This window comes from Protopterus annectens, chromosome 15.part0 (assembly GCF_019279795.1).
Source record: "Protopterus annectens isolate FY-2018-M chromosome 15.part0, PAN1.0, whole genome shotgun sequence".
Lineage (NCBI taxonomy): Eukaryota > Metazoa > Chordata > Ceratodontiformes > Protopteridae > Protopterus > Protopterus annectens.
Window position 1 is genome coordinate 137,299,894 of NC_056749.1, and position 13,418 is coordinate 137,313,311.

Genomic DNA, 13,418 nt, shown 5'->3' on the forward strand with positions numbered 1-13,418 from the left:
GGAAGTTGTTAGTTTTCAGCCATGCAGTAAGTAACTCTCACTAAGTTGCATTGCCACCCCTAACTCAACCTAAGTTAAGGAGTTGGGTTATCTGTTACTGGTGGAAATAATATACAAATATATATATATATATATGTATATATGTATATATATATATATATATATATATATATATATATTTAGGTTGCTACATGCTTCTAAAGCACTTTGCACATACAAGCTAGTGCTGCTTTTCTCCTAGTTAAATGTGTTTGCACACTTTTGGCAAAAAAGTATACAAAATTAGAAATGGTATACTGAAGTCTCAGATGGTTTGAAGCAGAGATAACTAGTTTGGGCTAGCTTGTATGCCTGAGTTTCTCATCTTGAGGTTAGTATAGAATACAGAGAAAAATAACAAAATGAACACCATCAGTTTCAGTCATACCTCTCAACTGTCCAGATTTTCCCATTATATCCAGATTTTTGCTTCAGATTTTTGGTCTCTTCCTCATAAAACGTTTGGCTTTCTGTCAAATCACTGTAGATTGAAGTCACTAAATAATGGCACACGTTATGTCACATTTCAGTTTCAGACTTTATACCCTTTATAAAAATGCATGCTAAGACAAAACCTTTTCTAGTAACCTTCTAAGTTTATAAGATCGATATTTAAAATGTGTATCTATTTTAGGGCCTTTATCTGCCTATTATATTAGGCCTTGTTCCAGATGTTTTGCTCTAAGGAGTTGAGAGGTACGTTAGTCCTAGAGCTGCAAGACCTTCAGGGGTGATGGTTTTGGGAATTGCCCTTTTGCTACAGGCAGACTTGTGTTTTTTTTCACTGCTTTTTTTTTTTAAACAAACATGTTTATTAAATTGTCACATATGACATAGGCAATCTTACATTTATGTAATGAACACAAACCATGCTGACACGATTCTAGTTGCAAACATTATACATTGCAAACCACATTGACACAATTGTAGTTGCAAATATTATACATGTATAATCTATCTAGTTATTGTCAGTTAAACATCTTTCAGATCCTGCCGTCTTTTAAACTTTGCTCCTCCTCTGCATATATTGTTCCCACAATTCCCATTGAGACAGATTTAATGATTGGTTCTAGTAACGCTTTTTCCCTCCTTCATTGACTCATTCACTTCCCCTCCTCTCCAGGGCAAGAACCTGCTGCTGTTTTGTACACTTGGGTGTGAGGTGAAATTGTGTGCTGAGATCAGCACAGTCATTTTGTACCTGGTTAAGAATTTTATTTACAAATACACCTACAGCTCCATCAGGAGATTTGCAAGTTGTCCTATAGCAGCCTAAGGAGTGATCACATAGAGTACTGTGTAAAGCATTTCCAGTACGTAGGGAAACAGTAATGCAGCACAGGCATTGCTGAAAGCATCTCCAGCATATAGGAAACAGTAATGCAGCACAAGCATTGCTGAAAGCATCTCCAACATTGGGGAACAGTAATGCAGCACAGGCATTGCTGAAAGCATCCCCAACACTTGGGAAACAGTAATGCAGCACAGGAATTGCTGAAAGCATCTCCAGCATGTGGGAAACAGTAATGCCGCACAGGAATTGCTGAAAGCATCTCCAACATTGGGGAACAGTAATGCAGCACAGGCATTGCTGAAAGCATCTCCAACATGTGGGAAACAGTAATGCAGCACAAGCATTGCCGAAAGCATCTCCAGCATGTGGGAAACAGTAATGCAGCACAGGCATTGCTGAAAGCATCTCCAACATGTAGGAAACTGTAATGCAGCACAGACATTGCTGAAAGCGTCTCCAACATGTGGGAAACAGTAATGCAGCATAGGCATTGCTGTAAGCATGTCCTGCATGTGGGAAACAGTAATGCAGCACAGGCTTTGCTGAAAGCATCTCCAACATGTAGGAAACTGTAATGCAGCACAGACATTGCTGAAAGTGTCTCCAACATGTGGGAAACAGTAATGCAGCACAGGCATTGCTGAAAGCGTCTCCAACACGTGGGAAACTAATGCAGCACAGACATTGCTGAACACCTTGTTGCTTGTGTTGCATCTGTTTCATTGCAGCTGTTGCCAAGGCAGCAGGATCAAACCACCTCCCACCCTTCAGGATGGGTGAGCCTACATCTGTAGCTTACCCAGCTCATTCTCCACCCTTGCCACTCTTCAAACATTGATCATAATTAGACTTTATCATTATTTGCCATATTTACTAACAGGCTCATCTGGTGAAAATAAATCCAAAAAGAAAGTAAGACCACCAGAACTGTAGTAGGGAATAATTTAATCAACGGTAAGCACTTCCATATAAATAATCAGACCATAAAACAAACAAGCAACGTTGATCCTTATGTTTGTTTGTTTCTTTTGGCTTTTCCCGGTTAGGGGTCGCCACAGCGGAACTCTGGTCCGCTAATGATTGGCAGTTGATTTTTACGTCCCAGCTTGCCAGGCCTGACGCACAACCTTCAACGAAGGTACGCCCATTCATGCATGTCTCCATGCAGAAGATGCTCTAGCTGAGAATCGAACCGGACAGCGTCTTACTGTGAGGCGACAACGCTACCACAGCACCACCGCCGCCTATCAAAACACTTTAACTTAAAAATATCTAGATGGCAATTAATTAATGATTCACCCTCTGAGCTTTCAGGAGGGGTTTTAAAGAAATATCTTTATTTAAACCAAAACCTTTGTCTGCTTGCAAAGTCAAAATCCAGCTCAATTCCTCATTTTCTATTCTGTTATGTATACTCCCTCCCCTATTATTCTCACAAATAATATGCAAGACCATAAACTCCAAGCAATGCTTTTTCATCTGTTTAACATGCTTATTCAATGCATTTGTTGGCACATCATTCCTCGTATCACCTATGTATTCCAGCACCCTGTCTTTCAATCTCCTGCTTGTCATTCCAACATGAAAACAGGGGCATTGCTTGCAGGTTGCTAAGTACACCAAATTGGTACTGGTACAATCTGCATAAAAATTACCATCAAACCTGGCTCCTGTACTAGGATGGACAAAAGATTTCTTCCCTGAAATATAGAGACAGGCTTTATAAGACCGACATGGAAATGTTCTTCTCTTTCTGACATTCTGATCATTCTTTTCTGTTTCGTATAGCATAACGTAAGTTTCAAAGAGGGGGCATTCTTAAATGCAAATGATGGAGACTGTCCAACAGTGCCGTTTATTTTATCATCCATTAATAAAACCTGCCAATTCCGTTTTATTATATCACACACACAAAGCCAACATTACTTGTGTATGTCAAAGGTAACCTTAACTTTCCATCCATCTCACTCTTAACATTTTCTCTAGTGGTGGTGGTGCTGTGGTAGCGTTGTCGCCTCACAGTTAGACATTGCCCGTTCGATTCTCAGTTAGAGCGTCTTCTGTGTAGCGACATGCGTTAGGCCCGGCAAGCCAGTAAGTAAAAAATCTACTGCCAATCATTAGCGGACCGGAGTTCCGCTGTGGCGACCCCTAAAGACAAGACCTCCATTCTCAGAAAAGAATGGTCTACCAGTAATATTTCTAAGGTCTCTAACTTGGGATGCTATTACTAGCACCTCTTCTTTCTTATAACCCCTCTCAATAAATTCTGTAATCAATTTCTTGAAGGCTGTATCCATTTTCTGAGAATCCGTATGCAATCTCAAAATTCTCAGGAACTGTCCCTTCATTGAGTTTCTAAAAACATAATTAGGGTATATACTAGAAAGGTGCAGTTTGTTATTCTTACAAGATTTTGTTTTATATATTTTTGTATTAAAGTTGCCATAAGGATGTTTAGAGATAAGCACATCTAAATATTTCTATAGTAAAACAAGAAAATTTAGCTGTAAATCGTAAAAAGCTAGTACAGCTATTAATATCAATAAAATCATTTAATTCCTGAATACCACCCTCCCATAAAAGAAACACGTCGTCAACAAATCTACTACAGAAAACAACATGTTTCTTATACATTTCATTCTTAATAACACTTTCTTCCTCCCAGAATGCCATAACCAAATTGGCGTAGCTATCGGCACATGCTGTACCCATAGCTTCATCTAACTTAAAAAAAAATAGGCATCCTTAAAAATTAAAATGTTGAATTCTAACAACATTATTAATCAAATTAACCTGTGATACTGAATATCCCAAGTTAGAAACTAAAACTCATTTTACAGCCTGTGACCCATAATCATTCGGAATGACTGTGAATAATGTATTCACGTCTAATATCACTAGAACTAAATCTGCCTTGTTTGAATAATCATTAACAAATTTGTGTAAACCAACCCAAAAAAAAACTTCCATGTCCCTTAACACTGCAGGGGCTTTATTCAGAGCAACTTTTAATTTATCTTCTATGTAAATCGACAGTGGCAGCTGGTGAAAACTCCAGTGCCTTCACATCAGAGCTAACTGCACTCCTGTTGCAAAACAAGCAGTGCCTGAGTGGTGATCTCACAGTGAAAAGGCCTAGGCAGTGCTTAGATGAGTGAGTTTGGTATGGCTATTGGCTTTGAATATTCATGGTAATAATGGGATGGTTGTATGTGGTTAAAGATTCTGTGGTGGTGTCTGAGTCATGCACCATTTATTCATATTTAGTACCTTATTTGCATTTGTACTGCCTTCTGCACACCAGTATTACCTGTGGTACACACCGTCAAGCATGGTGTCTGGATCGCTTGTAGGTAACCGGTACTTACTGTATACAGTGTACATGTTTGTGAATCTCCCACTGTGTTTTTCTTGTATCACTAAACAAATTTGGTAGGTAATCAAAGTGGACATTTGATTCAGAAGTTATTTTGTTAAAAAAATTGATATATCAGTAATTTTTATTAATTTGTTAACCAGGTAAGTCCACTAGATGTATGTCCTTTCTTGGCGTGACTTGGGAGCACTATCTGGTTAGGTGAATTCTCCAGAGTCACACAGTCGACAAATGCAAGTGGAAGAAATCAAATCCCATACCGTGAACTTAACTGCCAAAAGTAGGTAATTATAGGGTACATTTGGTAAGCTGTTTGGTACAAAAGCAAAAGTTGTGTTCCAGAGAGGTTTGTGAGTAGTACACTGCGGTGGTGGTGCTGCGGTAGCGTTGTCGCCACACAGTTAGACGTTGCCTGTTGGATTCTCAGAGCGTCTTCTGTGTAGCGACATGCGTGAATGGGCGTTCCTTCGTTGAAGGTTGTGCGTTAGGCCCGGCAAGCCAGTACGTAAAAATCTACTGCCAATCATTAGCGGACCGGAGTTCCGCTGTGGCGACCCCTAACCGGGAAAAGCCGAAAGAGAAACTGGGGTGTGTGATCTTACTGAGTCACAAAATGGCAGATAATATTGGCTGTGTGGATGCCTAGAACACCATTGTGAAAGAAATGACAGGTACTCGGACAGCAGACACTGGGAAGAAGAAAAAATGATAACATTCTACTGTATGTGCGTGGGTGCCTGGGTAGGCGCATGGAATTTGTGTTTAACTCAGAATGCATTTTTGCAAAAGTGCCAATGTTGTGATAAGTGTTTTAAGATATTTTTGGAGTGGAGCTTGTACCCCCCCATACCTGCTTACTTAATACAATTTCTGAGGGCTGCACTAAAAATGGGGAAAGTGACTAGTCCCTGTTACTACCACAAGTTTGTTGAAATCAACAAGTTTTCTTTTTGTTTGCAAAGCATGCTCCTCATGTCCTATGTAAGGCACTTATCTACACAAATCCAGTAAACTACATTGACTGAGATGGATACTTCGTAACTCGATAGGCATACCAGCACAAAAGAAAGATTGCTTGTACAAGGTAGGGACATTGTTTCAGCACACTTACATTTTTTTCTTTAGGGAGAAAATAAGCAATGGTAAGGAAGTTTTGAAAGAGCAAAGTTCAATTTATTTACAAAGCTGTGAGATTTGTCACAGCCCAGGAATACTCTAAGCTGTCAAACAAAGCCTGTATTAAATGTGCTTCTAATTTTGATTTTTTTTTTTAGACATAGGAGTACATTTTAGCCATTAGCTTTGAAGTGTCACAAGATCCAGGATCTCAGACTGGAAGAACTGGGTGTGGTAAGTTCTTTGAGACCCATTGAAATGCCATTTGAAAGTGTCAAGGGAGTAAAGGACAGTGGAAGAGTCCTTTCACATAAGGGGTGAGGAAATGGAGAAAACCCTGGGTAAGGAGAAGGTGGAAATTAATAAAAATGAAAATGCTAGTAAAAGATAGCCATAAAGTGTATCCAAAATGCTGAGTTCTCTAAACTTAATTTTTTGTTAAATAACAGACTGTAGTGCATTGTGAAATATAATTACAAACAAAAAATGCAGGGAAGCTACACTCCCACTGTAGTTGGTTTTGCATCCTATATCCACCCCCAATCACTGGATATGCTGACACTGGTCAGGCTACAGCTGAAAAAAAGATTAGATTGTACTATAAAATATAGCATGACTATGTAGCTTAGTAGAATACGTAAACTGGGATGGGGCAAGAGTTGCACACTCTGCATTCCATGCTTTATTAGTGTTTTTTAACTTTGAAATTTTCTTTTCTTTCACATTAATTTCTCTTTGCAGTATAGTCTGCTTCAAATTTTGTCATATTCGTTCAGTAGTATTTTATATGGAGGTGATAAAGAGAGGAAGGTGTGTAAGTAGGCAGGAAATTGTCAGAGTGAGTGTACAAGGCCTTCTGTAGTTTCTGAAAAAAAAAATCACCATCTGTTAACTGGCTGGTCAAGATGGTATGAAGAAAGGACCTGTTTTGAGGATGGAGTTAAGGAATCACAAGAAGTTCTTCATATAATTTGGAGAATATGAAGCATTACTCGTTTGGTGTTCCAAATGTTGTAACTAAGCAGATGTACTGCTGTCTTTTAATGAAAGCATTTTACATAATCATGAGATTTGGTGTCACATTGGGAAGACATGACACTGAAGAGGTATATGGGCCTGATGGATAGGTACTGAGGAAAGAGCATTGGTTCTTGAATGACTTTAGGGCAGGGTTATAAAATGCTTTAGTATCAAACCTCTCATATATTTTGCTTTATGTCCATCTCATAGTCCTGACGAAGGCTTTTTTATTCCACTACTCTTTCCTTGAAAGTATGCTTCCAGTTGTCTACATGGAGTCCACCTTTCATCTTCTGATTATGTCCTCTTGATTTACTAATTGTGCAATATGATGGACAATGGGAAGTGCCTATATGCTTTGAAATGAGTATTCAGAATGTTTGGAGTGCTGAAATAATCATACCAACAATTAGTTAGATCACAGTCTGAATTACCACTTAAGGAGGTACGTAGAACACTTACTTTTTTGAACACACTCACCGTAGTATAAAAGGAAATAGCTTGAAAGGCTAAACTCAGTAAGATGGTCCTTACAATGGAGGACCATATGAAGGAGTACCTGAAAGAGTGGAGTGAAGTGGAGACCCCATCTGGGACCAAACTGTGCAGATAGCGTTTCGAATGTACCTTGTGGAAGTGCTTGCTTTTAGAGTTGAAAGATTTGTTCTACACTCTTGGTTTGTGGATTAATGAAAAAAAAATTGTTTTTGTGTAATCCTGTGTCCAGTGTGTTTTTGAACTTAAGATTTAGCTCAGAAGGTGGTTACACTATTGGACTTTTCACTCTAAGTGCTTAAGTTTTTCTTTTAATTCTACTCCTGCATTCCTTACTCATTAATATAAACTTTGATCTAATTTTATGATTTTTCATATATTCCATGCACATCTATATTTTGCTTTACTAATTACTGCCTTTACACAATGAGGTTTGCAGAACTGTGCACAGTATTCCACATGTAGTTCTCCCAGGTGCCTCTGCTGAACGACAGCTAGTGTTTTTTTTTTTTTTTTTTTTGCTGGTGACTTTTTGTTGTGCTTTTCATTTTTTCCAGTTTTTCCTTGATGCTCTTGTATTGTTTATTTTTATTAGGATAACTGATATTGCTACACTTTACCTTTTTGCTAAGTTAGTACTTGCTGTTTTCTCCTCTTGCACTATCTTAATTCCAGTGTTATTGTGGAAAAAGGAGCAGCCAGCTTTCACTCGGGGTGCATTTTGGAGATATGCAGCCCATCAATCTCAGTGTTGGGTTTCCCAGCAGAATGTATCTGCCTCCTCAATGACAATGCTGCAGAGTATAAAATGTTACGAAAGAACAGAACATGCTCTTGGACTGTCCTTTCTTTCATTATTGCAGAGCAGTGGGGTATCGGCAGCATGCAGGAGTTGAACCTCATTCTGCATTTGCAGCATCTCTAAGGATAATGGCAGAGGGCCTATATTATGAAAGGCATCATAATGTGGGGAGCCTGTTGCATTAGTGTTTGTGTAAACTTTCCAATACTGAAGTAGCTAAGAAGCATTGGAAACATGAACCACAAAGCATTATAGAGAACAATGAAGTTTATAGCACGTGGATTCACCTGTTGTCAACATTGCAGAAAATAGATGGGAAAAAATAGATGTAGTAGTTCAGGAAAAGAAGAGAAAAGTTGCATTGATTATTGAAATTGCTACACCCAGTGACTACGTTGTCTTGCGTAGAGAGATACAAAGTCATAAAATACCAGTATTTACCGGCAGAAATGAGGGCAGTGTGGAAGAAGGATACCCAGACCATTCCAATTGTAGTAGCAGCAATGCATCTAATAAAAAGAATTTACATTCATATTTTGATATGTTAAAGATGCGTGTAACTCCTTATGAATTGAAGGAGTCAGTTCTGGGTGCTTTGTGGTTGGTTCAGACGTTCATAGGTAGATACCAGGCTGTTGGCCCTAGGGCCTAAATAAGCCTAGCCAAAAAGGTACTCTGGCTTTTACCACCCAAGAAAATTATTTTCCTGTGCCCCTGTTGAGCAGAGTCACAGAAGTGATCCCCAGGGTGAATTTCCTATCTCCCATCCAATCATCAAGATTTTTCTTGGAATGACAATGAGGAGCTTTGTTTGATATAGATAGGTAGTTTGTTCCAGAGTATGGGAAGTCTCTGGGACAGGAATCTACCCTCCAGCATGTTCTGTTTATTGTGCTGACAAGGTTTAGGTCCCTAGAGCGTGTAGCTCGTAGGGATTGGGATTTCTTTAAGTGGAGCATGTCCAACAGCTCCAGGTTTGACATAGCTTTGTATGTTAGGCAGAGATCGCCTCTAAATAGGTGATATGCGACTGAGTAATGCTGGAGTTTTTTGAGGCAGTCTGCGCAATGCATCTTTTTGAGGCCAGTAATCCTCTTTGTGAGGTATTTATGCGGCCTTTCTGGTTGTTTTAGATGTTTTGTGACGTACATACCAAAAGGGGCATTGTACTCTATAATGGGTCTAATGAGTGATGAGTAGAGAGGTACAATGACCTCTTTTTTTTTCCTGGATGAGAAACCTTTTGTGATGAGGTGTGCCACGTAGAAGTATTTTCTTACTACTGTGGCAATGTGATTGTCAAAGGAGAGACTACTGTCCATCTGTGTCCCAAGTTCTCTTACCACACTTTCGGTGTTAAGTACACTATGCCTATGTCATAGTTCATGGGTACAGAGTTTTTACCAAAAGGGATGACAATGCACTTTTTGGCATTGAGCTTGAGGCCATGGCTTTGTCACTAGGCATCTGTCTCAGTGAGGCCCTTTTGTAAGATGTCCACATCGTTAGGAGTTTCGATTATGGCTCCTAGTTTGCAGTCATCTGCGAACTTCGTTAGCCAAAGACCTTCTATGTTAGCCTGTACTTGTGAGAATTAGATACCAGACAGGAGATTTGGTGCAAAGAGTACTTTTGGATGATATCAAAGATTAAGAGAAATTAAACTGGATACTAATGTGGAACTGCTCAGTTGTTTATTCCCACCATTATAGGCATGTCAGAAATGGCTTTGTGCGACCATTAGAAACTGATTCCTTATTTGACATTACTTTTTATTTTATTCTAGTAATGTCAGTAAAAAGAATTGTAATCAACAGTGAAGAATTAGGGTTCACTCAAATCTCTCATCCGGCCCTGATTTTTAAAACGCCTTTACTTTTCATATTTATTGTGGAGTGGTGCACAACATTGGTGCTTAAAGCTAATAAATAGCTATACACATTGCAGTTAACTGATTTCTTGTTCTTCAGAAAATCCATTTTCATGCAGTTAGCTTTTTAAATAGAATACTGTCAAAAGGTGTAAAAAGTCCCCAATTACTTTGTCCATGATTTTAGGATAAAGAGTTAGTAAGCTAAGTTTACCCTCCTGTTGTTTGTTAAAGCTAAGTATTAACCCTTGTTCTTTGTTCAAGCTAAGTATTAACCCTTGTGTAATTCTCCGAGAGTGAAATGCTCATTCTTACAAACAGAGCCAAGTATTGTGCCCTGTGTTGTAGACTGGCTCAGGTTGTGGAGATGAAAAAATGTAAAAAGAAAAATAAAGCTATCTGTCAAAAAGTGCAGAGTGCTTTCATCTGGCTTGAATGATTAAATCAAGCAGAAGTACATTTGGATTATTCTGTGCTTGCTGAAGACTATAATTGAAGATAATATATGTTTAAAATATTATGCTCACTTTAATCCACATAAAATGCCTCATTTTTTTCTTATATTCTGTTATTTCTGAAAACTGTTTTGGAAAGTTTTCCGTTTCTTTGCATGAACATTGTTGTACATGTCCTGCCTGTGTCTCACAAAGTAAAAAAAAATGGCAGTGGCCCAACCAGTTTGTATTGTGGTACTTAACTGAGTATATTTGTTGTGGCCTTTACTTGGTTCCAGGATTTTGTGTGTGCCAATGTTTTATTTCTCTCTCCCATAGACATTACAGTGTAAGTTTCTAAAAATGCATCGAATTTCCAAACACTGCAGTTTCAGGATACATATTTATTTTATTTATTTTTTTCTGTTTCTTCTTTCAGCCATCGCTTTAAACCAGGGGGAGGCGTTAGTATAATGGTTGAGAGTACCCCTTATATGTTGGGTACAATGTTCGAGTCTTTAAGGTGTTGGCTAGAATTGTAATGGTCTGCAGACTGATATCCAAGTATCTGCCAATCAACTCCGGCTACAGACAATAATTGTAATATTTGAAATAGTTAAATACTAATGAAAATTATTCAGGAAGTACATTCAGTGAAAAATTAAACTAGTACATCAGAGGTATGTACTAGAAGAGTAGAATCATATCTGTTTTTGGAAAAATGTATCTAAATTAAAACTTATTGTATCATAATAAAGAGGTCACAGTAGAGAGCTGAACCGTTACTTCATGCAGTTGATTTCAGTTTGGGAAACGTTATTGTAGAACTTGCCACCATTTTCTACATAGCTGTGTTGTGCAGTCATTAAAATGCTTACAAACCATCACCTAGTTGGTAGAATCTCCTCACACATTTTAATGTAGGTCTATTTTAAGAACTATTCATGCATTTTTTTCTTGTTTTTTGTTGTAGTTATCCAATATGTTTATAGAATAGTATCAGAATCGTCACCTAAACATTGTTACATCCATCTTTTGAAGATTCTGTACCGATAATGTAACTTTCTGGTTTGAGTTCTTTGAAACTTTTATTGAGGCTATAGATAAGGTATTGTGATTCATGCGGTCTGCCTGGACTTTGCAAAGAGTTTGACACTATCCCCTATTCCCCTGTCCTGGAATAACTCTCAACTCAACATTAGCCGTTCGTAGTTCACTGAATAAGGTGACTGGCTGACAGATCCCATATCATTAATGATTAGGGGTGTGTACTATAGGTACAAAACCATCACCAGTGGTGGTCTGCAGGAATCTGTCCTGATCCCCTCCTCTTTGGTATATACTTCCCTGGCATGAAAGCTGATATCAATGGACTATGGCTAACCATGTTTGCAAGTTGACAGCAGTAATCCAATCCTGTTTTTATACTCCGATTTCCCAGCAAGGGTCAAATGAAACAAATGGTTAATGTGTTAGCTATGGGCTTACTCTCAGCCGCAGTTGTTGTGTCTTTCGGCTTTTCCCGGTTATGGGTCACCACAGCGGAACTCTGGTCCGCTAATTATTGGCAGTAGATTATTACGTGCCGAGTTGCCAGCCCTGACGCACAACCTTCAACGAAGGTATGCCCATTCACGCATGTCTCCACACAGAAGACACTCTAGCTGAGAATCGAACAGGACAATGTCATACTGTGAGGCGACAACGCTACCACAGCACCACCACCACTGCATACTCTCAGCAGCAATAAATGTAGCATAGTTTGTTTTGGTAAGTCTGACATACTGCATACCATGTGGATAACTTATTGTTGTGCCTTTTGGCTTTTCCCGGTTAGGGGTCGCCACAGCGGAACTCTGGTCCACTAATGATTGGTAGTTGATTTTTACGTGCCAAGTTACCAGCCCTGATGCATAACCTTCAACGAAGGTACGCCCATTCACACATGTCTCCACGCAGAAGACGCTCTAGCTGAGAATCGAACAGGACAACGTCATACTGTGAGGCGACAACGCTACCACAGCACCACCACCACTGCATACTCTCAGCAGCAGTAAATGTAGCATAGTTTGTTTTGGTAAGTCTGACATACTGCATACCATGTAGATAACTTCTTGTTGTGCCTTTTGGCTTTTCCCGGTTAGGGGTCGCCACAGCGGAACTCTGGTCCACTAATGATTGGTAGTTGATTTTTACGTGCCGAGTTACCAGCCCTGATGCATAACCTTCAACGAAGGTACGCCCATTTACACATGTCTCCACGCAGAAGACGCTCTAGCTGAGAATCGAACAGGACAACGTCATACTGTGAGGCGACAACGCTACCACAGCACCACCACCACTGCATACTCTCAGCAGCAGTAAATGTAGCATAGTTTGTTTTGGTAAGTCTGACATACTGCATACCATGTAGATAACTTCTTGTTGTGCCTTTTGGCTTTTCCCGGTTAGGGGTCGCCACAGCGGAACTCTGGTCCGCTAATGATTGGTAGTTGATTTTTACGTGCCGAGTTACCAGCCCTGATGCATAACCTTCAACGAAGGTACGCCCATTCACACATGTCTCCACGCAGAAGACGCTCTAGCTGAGAATCGAACCGGACAGCGTCTTATTGTGAGGCGACAACACTACCGCAGCACCACCACCGAACATTCCATTTAAGTCTGGCAGAGTCATCAAGGACTGTAGTACCTACATTGGTAACAGATTCTCATTTCTCCCTGGTGATTAGAAAATCCTCCTTCCTTGCACAAGTTGACCTTCATGGTATTTCTTCAAGGTCAACCAAAACAAAGGCTTCACACACTACTAAAAGGAAACAGATAACCAAAAGAAATGTGTAAGAGTGATAGAGAGAACAAAAGACAAGAGTTTGAAATATTTTGTCAAACTTTAATGAACAAAAATAACAAGGTTAAGTGCTTTTGTCCTTGTACAATTAACAGGACTTCATCAGACCCAAAAGGTA

General features: G+C 39.3%; 1 protein-coding gene across 1 annotated transcript in view; it reads left to right on the forward strand.

Annotated features, from left to right (window-relative positions):
• TBC1D8B (TBC1 domain family member 8B) overlaps positions 1–13,418 on the forward strand; it is a gene marked incomplete in the record, with an annotated part of 1,684,663 nt that overhangs the window by 820,455 nt on the left and 850,790 nt on the right.